We start from the raw sequence: 13,524 nt of genomic DNA, 5'->3' as shown, positions 1-13,524 counted from the left end.
TGTGTTAGTCCTGTGTCTATTTAAACCACCACTTCCTTGTGGTCCCTTTCCAGATTATAGATGTTGTTATGGTGTCATGTTCCAGAATAAATCCTCGTTCATTCGACCTGCTCTGCCTCTGAAGAGTCTGTTATGTACAGTATTACTATTTTGGGTCCCATATTTGAGTCTCACTGTGACATTTAGACTTGTCTATGCTTAGTAAAACAGACCGGAGTTGCACTGTATTTGAGTTATTTTTCATCTACACCAACTCTCTTCACCAAAAATAGAAAAAAAGAAAATCTACAAGCTCACGAGTCGTGGTGAGTTTGTAGATCGGCTATTTTTGGTGAACGTTCCCCCCAGATTATATGGGATAAAGTATAGTATAAACTTATTTTCAGTCTGTTCTAATGGAAACGGATATTCTCTCAAGTTTTCCTCTGAGACTACTGTATTTTAGGGGGAAAGATTTACATATTTATGTAGCAATTCTAAAAATTAACAGAGTAATTCAGGGGTGCCATGGATGAAAACGTTATTTACAGGGGTGCCCCGAGTAAAAAAAAAAAAAAAAATTGAGAACCAACCATTGAAGCCAGCATGTCTTCTATGGAAGCATGTTGCACAGCGAAAATAGCCGATCTACAAGCTCTCAATGCGTCCCGGAAGCGAAGCATTGAGAGCTTGTAGATTTTTGATTATAATTTCTTTAGATTACAGCATTTGAAGTGGGCAAACTTGGAATATGATCAGAAGTATCGTCCATAAAATGGTCTCGTTAGCTTTTTCTTTTCTTTTTTTTTATAAATGCAAAGGTTAAATTCTCAATCTGTGATTTCTTCACCTGGTTGGTGATAGTATGTAGGCTACAGATGAACAGCAGGAACTAAAACACATTGTGTTTGTTTAGGAAACTGCACTAGTCTCTGGGGCTCCTTTCACACCGTTTCATGAATTGCGAAATAGGACTTGGCCTCTTTCACTTGTGAGATTTTATTTTGCTTTATTCCATGGAGAGGGCAATATTCAAATATACAGAACACAGAGCGAAGAGCACTGCAAAATGTCAATGTTAAAGTGACAAGGCTAGTAACATATTTATCTATAAACGCACAGAATCTCTTTGTATCTAATCTGTCTGTCTGTCCCCTGCATGCATATATCTGAAGAACTGTGGAACCGATGGACTTCAAACAGGACCTTAGGAAGTGCAGTGTCAAGTGGGAAATCGGTCGAGTGGATATCCAGAAATGTATCTATAAATCCACAAATCTCTGTCAGTCATGCATGCAGTCAGACTGTCTGTCTTTGTGTGTGTCCCTTTAATGCCCATTCAATAGCATTGTTTTTTCCCTGAACGTGAGGGTTCTCAGTTCGATCGAAGTGTCCTTGAGCAAGGCACTGAACCCCTAACTCCTCCCGATGAGCAGGTTGGTGCCTTGCGTAGTTTTGTTTGTTTTATTTAGAGTAGCCAATTATCTTTTACCCCCCTTTTCTCCTGCATTTAGTCTTTATTCCAATTGATTCCTCCCCACACACATTTCTGTGTTGTCACTGCTGTTGCATCCTACTGACTCAACTGCCAGTGAGGATATAGGGCCTTCGACCCTTCGTCCTACTCCAACCGCCCGACTAGTCTGGGATCACTTTTCGGGTTTGTAACCGGTCTGGAGCGGAAACCACAAAACGTCATGTTGTAGTACTCAAAGGACTTCAATTTGCCGGAAAGATCAAACCGGATTCAGTTTTAACCCAAAATATTCTGCGCTCAAGGACACACTTTTAGGGCCTACCTAATAAACTCCTTGATGCGGAGTAGTTTTGCTTTTGAAAAATTCGTTTGGTATATGCATCTTTTTGTCCAACATTTAGCGACTGGCAAGACTACACTAGGCTACTCGAGCATTTTAATTGGGGAAACAAACGGGGGGAACCAAATCAAAGCGACGCCGCTTCTTCTAGTGGTTTCCGCGCTCTAGGCGGAAACCAAACAGCCTGTAGTGAACGAACACCAGGCTTTCCCCCAGAAAGCCTGGTAGGCGAGGTTACCGCCCGACAGGTGCACATAGGAGTACATGCAATGACCAATACCACACTCCCTGCCCCAAACAGGCCAATTGTGTTGGCATTGACTCTCGACAAAGCCGCTTGTATAGTTGCCTTTGTAAAATGCGTTAAAGTGTATAGGACATGCAGACTAGAAAGGAACTATACAATAAATGCAGTCCATTTGCTAACCACTTTAAAGACTAGCATGCAGGACCAAGTTACTGTACAACCGGCCACTGTTGCCAAAATGCTCCGCTGAAAGGTTCAGGAAGTTGTTTTGTTCTGCTGCAGTTTAATGAACTCTGTTGATGTCATGTTCTCTCTCGTATTTATTCATTGTAGTTTTCCATTTCCAATGCATACTGATGAATGTGGCATTGTAACTGACTGCATACCATTTGCATATTGGTTCGCACATTGCATATTTTCCACTTTCTGCCTTCATTAAATGATTTATTTTTAGTTTTCTTTATAGAACGTATTGACTGTAAACGTGCATTGACTGTTTTATTGTTGCTGCAGTGGAACTATGTGTACATCATTCTTCAACGATTGCGTTTGGTCGGATTTATATTGTATATTGGACGTTGTGTCTACACAGTAAAGTCCTCTGTGTTAGTTTAACTCTGAGAGCCTATACGTGGAAAGCAAATGTGGGTCCATTTGGTGAATGAACAATATGTTCATTCACCGTGTGTACGGCGACAAACCAGTTTCCCCTTTGGTGATCAATAAAGTTCATCCTATCCATACTAGCGGACGTGGACTGCAGGCGCAGGGTCACCAATGGGGTCAAAGCCCCCCCGGGACAAGTAAGATCTGGCGCTGTCTGATGCGATGTAGATCAGTTGAGGACAGTTGAGTTGATTTACAATTTACAATTTAAGCATTTAGCAGACGCTCTTAATCCAGAGCGACTTACTATAAACAAGGTAATAATCAGTAACCAAGCACCTATTCTGTAAAAACGTCATAACAAATTATAACATAACATTTTAAAATGTTATCTACATTACATGTATGGTCATTGAGGGTAGGCAAGTGCTACGGTAAGTGCTATGGGCTAAAGTGGAGTCTGAATAGGTGAATCTTCAGACCACCGCGGAAGCTAGGGAGTGAGTCTGCAGTTCTAAGTGCAACAGGGAGTTTATTCCACAGTTTGGGGGCCAGGAGTGCGAAGAGTCTAGGGCGAGGGGATTGTTGTCCTGGGGCTTTTAGCGAAGGTTCTGTCAGCATCCCTGTGTTAGCTGATCTGAGTGCACGGGTGGGGTTGTAGGGTTCAATCAGGCTTTGAAGGTATGGAGGTGCCATACTGTACCTTTGGTAGCTTTGAAGGCCAGCATCAGTGTTTTGTATTCTGTGCGGGCAGCAACCGGGAACCAGTGGAGGGAGCGGAGAAGGGGGGGAAATGTTGGGAGGCCAGTGAGGAGAGAGTTACAGTAGTCGAGTTTTGATATGACTGATGTCTGGATGAGGAGCTGGGCTGACTCCTGGGATTTAGTTGTTGCGACCGTCAGGTCGCAGTTACTATCAAAACCTCGACCAGCTGTCTGTCTGTCTGTCAGTCAGTCTGTCCGTCACACGTCACACTTTTGCCCTGCTCATATCTCCGCAACCGTTGCCCCGATCCATGCCAAATTTTGCACACACAGTCCTTGCCTGCCAAACTACAACCTCCATCAATTCTCACATGGCCCTCTTCTAGCGCCACCATGAGGCCGATTCTTGCAAAACACATTTCTGGTCACTGCTCCTACAAATTTTGCCCTAAAATCACGCAAATCGGTACACACTTGCTCTACACTCATGTCATCAACGTGGATCTGTCCCATTTAGCGCCACCTTCAGGCCGATTTTTAAAACACATTTTTGGACACTACTCTTACAGATTTTGCCCTAAAATCACGCAAATCGGTACACAGTATGTATACACTCATCTCATCAACATGGATCTGTCCCATCTAGCGCCACCTTCAGGCCGATTTTTTAAAACACATTTTTGGACAATACTCCTACAGATTTTGCCCTAAAATCACACAAATCGCTACACAGTATGTCTACACTCATGTCATCAACATGGATCTGTCCCATATAGAGCCACCATCAGGCCGATTTTTTCAAACACATTTTTGGACACTGCTCCTACAGATTCTGCCCTAAAATCACGCAAATCTGTACACAGTATGTCTACACTCATCTCATCAACATGGATCTGTCCCATATAGCGCCACCATCAGGCCGATTTTTTCAAACACATTTTTGGACACTGCTCCTACACATTTTGGCCTAAATCTCCCGATTAGGGAGTCTCACTGGTAGTCATAGTCTTCTGACCTCCACTTAGTGTTAGTCATGATATTTGACAAATAGTATCATGAGCTTTTTGACTGGTGTGTTGCTTGACAAACCGGTACATTTACTGTACTCAAGTACAATTTTGAGGTATTTTGACTTAACTGGAGTATTTCTAGTTTTCAGTACTTTCACTTCTACTCCACTACATCTCAGAGGCGAATATTTTACTCCACAAACATTATCTGAACTTTAGTTAATAGTTACTTAGATGTAGATGTTGACTATTATAACAAAACATACATTAACCACTTCAGCCCTATATACATAGATTTCGGCCATTTGAAAACAACCGATCTACTAGCTCATGTGTGGCGATGCAAAGCATTGTGAGCTTGTAGATCTGCTATTTTTACTTGGAACATTCTGCATAATGATTACTTTCTACTTTTGGTACTTTACGTACATTTTGATACCAATACTTTGTACTTTTACTCAAGAACATTTTTAATTCCGGACTATTCTACATATTCCATATATACATATTGATACCGTACTTCTACTAGTAAAACCTGAGAGTACTTTTTCCACCTGAACTCAACACAGCCAGAGACAGCAAATGACTTGGAGAGGCTGATTATTTCACTTACTGTAAAGCTGTAGTCCAGTCCATTCCATGATGCCCGGCTCACATAATCTGCACCCCCTGTTTTAGACAACCCTCACACCCTTCAAGGAAAAAAGACAATTACATTAAAGACCAAAGTTCCAACGTTATTTGAGCTGTAGCAAAGTGGAATTTAATTTGTATGATATTTCATCCCTCATTCTGTCATTTTGCTTAATCGTTTGCCATTACTTTTGGAGTTGGACGGGCTGGAATTATAATTATTCTCCATCGATTGGTGAGCCGCGTTGGGAGCAGATTGATGGAAATAAACGTTGACAAGTTTAATTCAGCTGGCCGTTGTTGGGTGTGCAGCGCGCGGAGCGGACAACAAATCCTGCCAAAGATTACGTCTAATCTGCTCTAGACAGGGCAGACTCACTCGCCCAGGGTGTATTTATGCTTCTAATATGATTTCTAAATTATTTTTTCGATGCCCCATATCGCCCGACCCTATACCACCCACCCACCAGAAAACAAATAGGCTTTGGCCACCCCCTCCAACCCCCGCAGTGCCTTGTGGGAGGAATGTTCATTAGTCATTTTAATGGGCTGGTGTGATTGGATGGGGACAAGATATTAAAGTGAAAGGCTATCAGCCAGGATGACGCAGAGAGACTGTTTCTCATCTTTCATTATTAACATTGTTTGTTGCTGGGAGTAGAATTTATTTACAGAACACAGCTATTCTCCTTTTATATGCAGTAGCCTATGTCCATAAAAAGCTCACTTAACTGTACAGTTGTATTTGTACAAAGTGTCCTTTCATATTCCATATATCAACCAATATTACCGGAGTCCCCCAGGTCTGTACCCTACATTTTCCCCTCTACCACATTATCTTCCCCGAAAACAGCTGCTTGTCAGGGTGGTGGGGTCCCCAGTTTGAACCCTTGATCCACCGGGTGTCCACGGTGATGGGTGGGCTCTTTCACAGGCTGAGACAGTCCAACTGAGAGGGATGGGGGTTATAGCTAGGATGGTGTGGGGGGATTTGAATGCCAGCGTTCACCACATAATTAGAGACGAGCCTGACAGGAGTGCATTCAGTAGCATATTGTGCAGCACAGCCAGACTTGTGCAGCATTTAGTGACACAAGGCTGAGATACTGTAGGGATTCTCCTCGCCATGAACTGGAGAGAGGGCGAGTGAGAACTGACTGTGTCAGGAAATGATGAGACATGACAGACACTACAGAGAAGCGCTCTCTCTCTCACACTGTGGTTCTCAAAAATATAGCAGATAAAAAAAAAAAAGCCTTTTCAGATGGGGGTCCGCGACTAAATACATATCATTTTGCGGGTCCTTGGTAAAAAAGGTTGAGAACTACTGATTTAGAAGGTTTGTGTGTTTTTGTGTCTGTGTGCGTGCATGCGTGCGTGTGTGCGTGCGTGTGGTGCACACACACACACACACACACACACACACACACCAGCCAAATATGATCGGAACCACACTAGGGCCATGTAAGTGATGCCAACGTGGTGCAGTGCTCGAGGCGTGAGAGAAGGATCCTGTGATCCACGGTGTCGAAGGCAGCTGAGAGGTCAAGCAGGACAAGAGCGGGGTTGCCACGGTCAATAGTTAAAATCAAATAATTAAAAACTCTTAACTCTTAATAAATGGCTGAACTCGAAGTAAAACAAAAACACAAATGCAATGGTCAAAAACAATCACATCTCCCAAGCCATTTTAGGGTGCCAAAACCGGATGGCAGCCGGAACGAAAGAGAGCCGCACCTCACCATGATGAGCTGTTGGCTGAAGGTGCTTTGCTGGCTGTGTCAGGAACGCCCAGTGGGGGAGAAAACTAAAAGTACACCATTTTTGTACTTACGTGAAAGTGTCAATACTGCAATGCCGAAATACTCTATTACAAGTAAAAGTCAAATCATCAAAATGAGTAAAACTACAATGGTATTGGTATGAATGTGTACTTAAGGTACCAAGAGTAGAAAGTACTCATTATACAGAATGTCCCATTTCACAAGTTTTCAAATGTGTAAAACTAGAGTGTAAAATGCTCAGCTTGAAGTTCGGCCAAAAATGTGCAGTATATACTGTAGGGCTGAAGTAACTCTAGCCAGCCTTACTCATCTAGCAAAGAGAAAAGAGGGCCGAAGTGGTTAATTTATGTTTTGTAATAATCAAAATCTACAAAGTAACAAGTAACTAAAGTTTTCAAATAAATGTAGTGGAGTAACAAGTATTTTTTTTTAAGTACTGAAAATTGGAAATCCAATTTCATTACTGTAAAGAAATACCACAAAATTGTACTTACTGTAAGTAGCATACATTACATTTACTAAGTTACTTTACAACACTGGGAACCCCGTACGACGGGTGGCGTTATTGGCCACGACAACGGAGGATCATCATTTTGGCCCTTCTGTACGTCTGTGTCTCCAAGCTCGCTTTTTTTTTTTTACCGATCCTGCATTCCCTTTCACCAGCGTACGAATGTGTGCTGAATGTGAATGTGGAATATCATGAGGTCACGTTAAAGTGATGCGGTTAAGTCATGATGGTGAGACAGTGCGGGCACGGCGCGCGTGCGTGCGTTTGTGCCTGTGTGTGTGCGTGCGTGTGCGTGTGTGCGTGTTGTTGTTGTGTGTGTGTTCCTAACATTTCCAGGAGCAGTGCCAACGGGCACTGCATGTGGCGCTGCCCGCTTCATTTTTACCAAACTCCATGAGCTCTTTCACTGGCAGTGGGTGCCATGGCAACAGTAACTGGCTAAGATCGCCCCCCCCCACACACACACACACACACACACACACACACACACACCACCACCACCTCGATACACACATATTGCGCACACACACACACATGGTGTGTGCCCGTCAGAAGTGGGTGATTGACTTGTGGTCCCACGGCCCGGAGGCCCTCACCAGTGAACACTGTGGGCAGTATATACATATAATCAAAGCAAAGGTCGATACTTTATTATCCGCCACTCAATAACAGCATTAGGATCCTACCGACCGGCCCCCCCACGGGGCAAGCACAAAACGGAAACAACGCTGGCAGCCCCTATGAGAGAAGAAGGGGGACGAAGAGGAAAAAAACTGAAAAGTCAAAACTGTTATCCGGTATAGCTGGGAATATTGTGACAGTTAGTTCCCTCTGGGAGAGGAACGAGGATACTGTGGTAGCAAAGCTGTTGAGGTTAAATTATCTACTAAATTTACTGCTGGAAAGGATCTTTCAGGACATTTGAGATGCAGGTGCAGGATGACATATAAGGATACTGATGACCTCACCGGGTGCTTGGAGACATAAGTTTACAGGTAAGCTGTGATCTTAACCTTACACCTAAACCAGGGGTCATCAATATGTTGTGAATGTCAAGTCTCTCACACTGAAAGATGCAAAAAAACGAAATAGTCCTTCACTTACAAAAGTGCATAAAGTGACAAAGTGATACGGAGAGACCATAATCAACACAGTGTTTTGTCCAAAAAGCCTACATTTTCATGTTTCAGTGTGTAAGCCTTTTTGTTGTTTATAAATGACACGGACGCAACCCAAAGTTTCTGCATTCAGGATCATGTCAGTCATCATGTGTGCAAACTTGAACTGTCCTGGACTTTAAGATGAACCCATTAAGACCCGGGGCCCATATTCTACCAATGCCTTCTAAATCGGTTCTCAATGCTTTTTTCCCAAGAATCCCCAAAAGAAAGTATTCACCCGCGGAACCCCATCTGAAAATCTTTTGTGCCAGGGACTCCCAGAAGAGAAGATTTGTGTTATTTATTTTTTAAATTATTCTAGATTTTTCAAAAATGTTCAAAAATAGCAGATGTACAGATATTCTTTTTTTTTATGAATAAAATGTAAATTTGCGTTAATACAATATAACTTGTACAGTACAATCGGAGTGGTTGTATTTTGTCTCTCTGATCTTCTATTGAGACATGTATTTATAGACACAAGCTCTAAACCATATTTTGACCTGATGGTCAAGATTCAATTCATAGGGGGTGATGCACAAATGCACTCTAGCCCAGGTGCTGGACAAACGGCAATACAAGAGAAGAATAGAGTCCGCAACACTGGTAAATACTCAGCGCTGTTTTATTAATAAAACAGAGCTGAGTATTTAAGCTTTTATTAATAAAACAGAGCTGAGTATTTAAGCTTTTATTAATAAAACAGAGCTGAGTATTTACCAGTTTTGCAGACCCTATTCTTCTCCAAGATTCAATTTATCCCCTGAGCAAGCAGGCATGCTTTAGCTCGATGGTAGAAATATCAGCACTTGTGCAGGAGTTCAAATCTGGGTTAGAAGAGGAAAGTTCAGCTTTAATGAAAAGCAGCCAAACACTAACAATAACCCCAAAACCCTCAACAAGGGGCCTACCAAAATAAATGACAGCTCTCATCGGGATGGCCTTAGCATTGCCTCCTTCACTGTAATTAGCTACAAACTATTCAAGGATTCAGGCTCCTTTCCCTATAATCAACCAATAACCATAACCGTGTAGTGGAAGTATAAACTTGATCTAACATCCGTCTTAATCACATGAAGCCTAGCATCCCTATACTGGGGTGAACATTTGGCAAAAATAGCCTATTTACAAGCTCACAACACGTTGGAAGGCGACACATGGTGAGCTGGTAGATCGACAATTATTTGGCGGAGGTTTGGTGCAGACATTCAAAATACCTTGCTTCAGTTTAGATTTAAACTGTACAGTCTAAGCCAGGGTCCACACAGACACTACTAGGGAACCTGCAAAGTCTTCTCAGTGATTTTAGTACCAAATAAATATATTGATTAATTTATTTTGCATTTGAAACTTGGATCAGCCCGTCAGTAATGTTCTGAATGAACTTCAAGGCATGTCAAGGCAGTTGGCACATTTCAAAAACAAGGTAATTCAATGTGCTTTACCGTTGCAGATGCAGAAGATAGAGAAAACTGAGAAAAGAAAAGTACCTCAATCAAAGGTCTTTAGTTGTGTTTTAAAACAACACAGGTCTCCAGCCAAAATCAAACCAGGGACATTATTATAGCCACCCTAGCGACTCTATTCTGGGCATGTCATAATAGCTGAACATTTTGGGGAAAATAGGTGAAAAAATAAAATAAATACAAGCTTTTAGCTGCTCAGTGAAGAGTTTTGGTGTAGAGGGGAAAAGGAGGGGCCAAGAACAGATCCCTGGCGACTCTGTATTTAGGGTTAAGTGGTTAACCAGGGTTTACTGATTTTTTTGAATTGAATTGATTTTATTTGGTGATAATAAGGAAAGACATTAGCATTTCACACACACAGCAGAGCAGACACAATATCACTGAGGAACTTGCATGCCACATTACCCCTTCCCTCAACTTTATAGAATTTATTTTACTATTTGAAAAAAAAAAAAAAAAAAAAATAGTGAAAATAAACAATCTAGAATTCCAGATCGACACGTTGTGAGCTTGTAGATCGGCTATTTTAACTATTTTAAAATGTTAAGTAAAATAGAAAAATAAAAATGCTAAAAGTTCAGGCTTATTTCGTTGCTGTCAGGCAGAAACCAACTATCTCCATTTTTTGACTTTTTTATTTTCTTTAATATTTCAGTGTATTTTGAACACCCTTCACGTCTTGTGTGTGGGTTTTACATTGAACCAATGAAAAGTATTAAAAAGCACTTCTGACTAAACTACTTTCAATTAAACTCCATTGGATCCTCAAACTGTCTGTCTAAGCACCTAACTAATCGTTTTTTTGTTTTGTTTGAGCTGTATTTGGGTAAAGTGATGATAATATAAGGACACATTCAGGCATCTGACAATGTATAAAGTCACCATACCAACTTTAATGAGGCAGTGTTGTGTTGTTTTTGTTTTCATTTCCTGAAAAGTTTATATTTTGGACATAGTTGGTTTCTTTAGCATAGTTGTTTTTTTGACCATGACCATGTTGGTCGTGTACAGTCAGGGACGTGCAGAGAATTAGAGAGGCAGGAGCTGACATTTCTAAAAGGGCCTTTTGGTGGAAATATCGAAAATAGCAGACATCCAAGCTCACAACACGTCGCGCTGCAACGCGTTGTGAGCTGGGAGGTTGTCTATTTTCGGTGCATGATACCACACTGCGCTAAGCATAATCAAGTCAATACTGGAGATGTGGCATACAGCATGGATTTCTACACAGAGAGGGCAATTCTTTCAACATAAGATGCTGCATTCAGGTTCAGGAGAGTTTAGACAAGGCAATTCACTTGAATTCTGCCTTCAGGTATGGCATGGAAAGAGTGCATTTGCATTGCTCTCACCATAGTAAAAACTGCATTCATGGTCTGCAGAGGGCATTTTTTGCAGACGGGTAAAAGGGCAGGGGCTCAAGCCCCCTTTCATGTCTATGAGTGCAGGTGCCTGTGGTCAGTGGTGGTGTCTTTACTCACAGTATACGGCAATGTAGAAACACTCGGTTACAAGTGAAAGTCCGTTCAAATCAACAGCAGATCTACACGCTCAAATCTGTTATTTTCAAATAGCCAAAGTTTTAATGTATGTTTAATGTTTTGTAATAATAAAACCAACAAAAGCTACTGTGGGAGCTATTCAGCCTTTTGCTATTTATTTACTATATTATTTGATTTCTATTTGTTATTTTGTTTTGCTTTATTAATTCAGTTACAGACGTATTATTTCAGTTAATTTGAGTTAGTTAAATACTTAAGTTCATGGGCGGAGTTCAAGTTCATTGAGGAGCACAGCAGGGTTTACTTAAAGGGCCACTTCACCTCTGGGACAACTAGATCTTATTTTATTGTTGTTTGGGACACAATCAACACACTTCTGAGTTATTTTTTGTATTCAATCTGTGTTTTGAGATATTTTAGTATTTCAGCTATGCTAGTGATGCATTTTGCATGATGCATTTTGCATCATCATGCTGCATCATATGATGCAAAACGCATCACTAGCACAGCTGAAATACTAAAATATCTCAAAACACAGATTGAACACAAAGAATAACTCAGGATTGTGTTGATTGTGTCCCAAACAACAATGAAATAAGATCTGGTTGTACCAGAGGTGAAGTGGCCCTTTAACTAATGAGCACACAAAGGCAGTCAGTAGCACCAGGAGGGTACATGTTTTTTCTTTTACCAGCGGGACAGGTATATGTTTTAACAGACAGTTTTTACATCTTTTGTACTGTGATCCAGAGCTGAAATAAATGCAACAAACAAAGAATGCACTTTCTGGCTGGACAGTGGACTCCTGCCCTGCACTCTGTGTAAGATTCGCTCATCCTGGTGCACTCAGTGGCCTCTTTTGATTTTATTGTTGTTTAGCCACTACAGCTAATAACTAAAAGTTTTCAAATAATTGTAGTGGAGTAAAATAATATTTGCCTCTTGAGATGTAGTGGAGTAGAAGTAAATGTATTGAAAATTGGAAATGCAAAATATATAAAAGTAACTCAAAATACAGTAGCCTAAGTATACAGTATAGGCCTACTTAGTTACTTTCCACCACTGGTCAGTCATGGTCAACTGCTAAGTTGTGACAGCTCTTGTGCTCGTCAGGAAAAAAGAGAATTAAGTGCTTTGGATTCCTGATACTAGCGATCATGTACAGTAGGATCCACGTGGGAACAGCATATGGCTCCAATGTGGATCCTAGACGATGTGATAGTCCTTTATCGACAGACATCTTATCCTGTCGTCCTGTCACAAAATATTATCAGATGTGGGTCTGTGACCAAACACATAATTAATTCGGGGTCCTTGAGAACTATGGCATCAGTTGTCTATGACGTCACACGAGTAGAGCCGGGGTCCCAGACTGGGACCCTGTGACATCCCAGTGTGTTGGAACACTGCTCTATAGAGAAACTAAAGAGCTGGGAATGTTGTGACTATCATTGTCTACGACAGTGGCTTTTGTCAGGTATGTGACAGTGTAGAGTTATATTTTGATAACATCTGTCTTATCAAGAAAAATAAATACATAAATATATAAATACATTCAAATACATTTTCTTTGGATAAATAAGTACCTTTTCACTGTCAGTTGATGCTTCATATCCATATCCAGAGTATAAAATCGCCAAGGTGGTTTCTTTATTTCATATAAGAACACAGTTCTTAAATGATGCGATCTAAGATAAAGCCTTTGGGAAATCCAATACAAAAAGTAACACTCCCTAAGGTCGAGTATAGAGACCGTCAGAGCTTTTAAATAGGGCACATTTAAGTAATTGGGAGTACCAGCTATTTTTCCTATTTTTACTTACCTTTTCAAGTCGATACGATTGGCCCGCCGATCGATCACGCAAACGGACACGGCATGACAAAATTTTTCATTTGGACAAACGGTTCCAAAGTTACAGGAGGTTGAGAAGTTGTTGTTATTGAGCCTGTGGGCCCCACCATTTTTCCTCTCCTCCTGTGGCGCTCTGGCGCCATCTCGTGATCTGCCTCTCCCCCCAAAAACAGAGCTGACTGAGCAGTTGTTGTTTAGCGTGACATGGGACATGGGTTCACCGTTCTCATACTAAATGCTACCTGGTGGTCAA

The sequence above is a fragment of the Nannobrachium achirus genome (assembly GCF_963921795.1).
Source record: "Nannobrachium achirus genome assembly, chromosome: 23".
NCBI classification, from domain to species: Eukaryota; Metazoa; Chordata; class Actinopteri; order Myctophiformes; family Myctophidae; genus Nannobrachium; species Nannobrachium achirus.
The sequence above is the reverse complement of the archived record's forward strand: the minus strand, read 5'-3'. Positions refer to the sequence as shown.